A 2,522-nucleotide genomic window follows, 5' to 3' on the forward strand; every position below is an offset into this window, starting at 1 on the left:
AAATAAAAATAATTCTATTTAAATTAAGAAGTCAGTATTGTAAACTATATATGGTTACTTTAAAATACTTCTTGTAAATTTGAATATATCTATATTACATTTTAATCTGCTTGTATTGCTGTCCCGATCATAATATGCAATATTGTTATTATTTATCCCAATATAACGGAGATAATTGCCACAGTTCATGAGTTTTTGAATTTTCCTGGAAAATTTCAATTCAATATTTATGCGTAAATTTCGTAAACAAAGGGCACGTAAAGTTCGTAAACCGTCGTAAACAAAGAAAACAACAAAAACTGAGTTGTAGTATATATTGATTGCCCTGTTTGGTAAACGCTTAGCATCTTGTTGCGGAAGCTGGCAAGATCCAAATTTACATAGAGAAACGAAAAAAAGAATTTTTAAGGTCTCCTGTCGAATTAATAATTTACAGAAATGCATCATTCTTTGTCGGGGAGCGCGGGTAGCCGCGGGGTAAGACCTGTGACTACCAACTTCAAGGACCTGAGTTCGTATCCGGCTGGGCAGAAAATAGTTTTCTGTTATACTAGGGATGTTCATGATATTGTGTTAAATATAAAATGTTTTACCATGTTAAATGTTATAAGTATAAGATTGTGAGCAGCCCTATTTAATGTCATGTTAAATGGTAAATGCATAAGAGCTCCTAGCGGATTTTCTGAGCAACTTGTTTAGTAACCTTTCCTTCCAAAACTTCATGTTATTGTTTACTACTACTGTGATTGTCTTTTTTAAAAAGTCGAAAACAAAACACAAACTACGAATAAGTAATCTAACACGATAACAAATAAAACCGTGACAAGCTCAGTTGGTCTATTTCGTGACGTCATTCTCCATTCAACAGACTCTCAGCCATGGTACATGTTATATCATTTTAACATGGTAAAAGAAGGAAATATTTCTCCATTTAACATAAGTTTTTCCATTTAACATGTTAAACTAAAGATCACAAATACCCCTACTGTAGCCGTGAGCCAACTACTATGGGTTCTTGGAGCCCTCCTGGGGTCAACCCTGTCCCTTAAATTGGGTACCCTTAATTGGGTAAAAATCTGGCGGTCGAGCATGATTCTGACCAAATCACTTCCTTGAACAACCATTGGTCGAGTAACAGTACTTCCTTACAAAGTACTTGAACCCCTGACCCTTTATGGGTGGTAGCGGTACAGATTTAATTTAATTATTTATTTATTTATTTAATTTGTCGGCCACTAGTCATTATACGTGGTTAGAGCCGGCAGAGTAATGCGTAGCTTATTTCAATGAAATTAAACATATAGTTTTAGTAGATGGCATGGTTGTTTCTGACAGTAATTGAAAAAAAAATCTCTTTAACAAGAATATGTTAAGATTTATCTTCTTACCCTTACGCGTAAAGTCACATATTTAAACAAATGGTACTTATACTGTCAAAATCTGCCATTTGTTGAAAGTTTAAAACTTGTTAACGAGGTGATTGATAAAAAGATTAATGATGCCAGAGAAGACAAGGGTAGTGGGAATAGAAAAAAAATTACGCCATTTTTGGGTAAAAATGCTGGACTAACTGACGTACTGGAGAAGTGTGTAAATTGCTGAACTTAGTCTTAGGACTTGCTTTCGATTCTTGCACTCATTTTTTTCTGTGGACTGGGAATGTTCGTTAAGTCCGTACACATTTGTTTTGTGACCCACTTCAACGATTTCCTTTTTGAAAACTTATAATAAATGCAACTCATTTACTAAGCTTTTGATAAGAATAATGATTTTAAGAATTAAAATAATCATTAGATACAATTAAATGTATTTTTTTCCTTTTTTTGTTTTTAAAAAATTTAAAAAGTCACACATTCTATTTAATTTAAGGTTTTTTTAGTTCAAATTTCTCAATTTTTAAAAAATAAATGGAATTTAGTCTGGGTACGGTCAATTAAAACTCAAATAGTAAATTTTATTAGAACCGATATTAATATTTTTTACATTGTTTACTTTTAAATTATTTTCGGTATTATGTGACGTACTTAACTGCCATCCCCACTCCTCCCAATACAAGCGGTTCACTCTGACTTTGACTTCTGTCAAAACAGGTATGAATTCTGTCTCATTCATTTTCATTTGATTTTATTCTTATCTTTTCATCTCTTAATTTGTACTTTCTTTAATATTTCTTCTCTTTATTTGTTAATATTACCTTTTTCATTTATTGTTTATAATCTTTAATTTTTCTTATTAAATTTTACGTTTCATTGTATACCCATGTTATTTTCCACTAAATTTTTGTTTTGTACTTATGTCAAGTGTTTGTATCTTATTTAACCCTGACGAAGCCCTGCAACGTGGGGCGAAACGTTGGCTAATAAAATAGTACACCAATTTACTATTTGAGTTTTAATTGACCGCAACCGGACCAAATTCCATTAATTAATATACACGGTCAATCAGCAATCTTCCAGTTTCTCAATTTTTAATTGAATATTTCGATATTTTGTGTAATATATGTATCTTTCAAGACTTATTTT

Source organism: Halyomorpha halys, unplaced genomic scaffold (genome assembly GCF_000696795.3).
Source record: "Halyomorpha halys isolate HHAL.00 unplaced genomic scaffold, Hhal_1.1 Scaffold468.1, whole genome shotgun sequence".
Classification (NCBI taxonomy): Eukaryota; Metazoa; Arthropoda; class Insecta; order Hemiptera; family Pentatomidae; genus Halyomorpha; species Halyomorpha halys.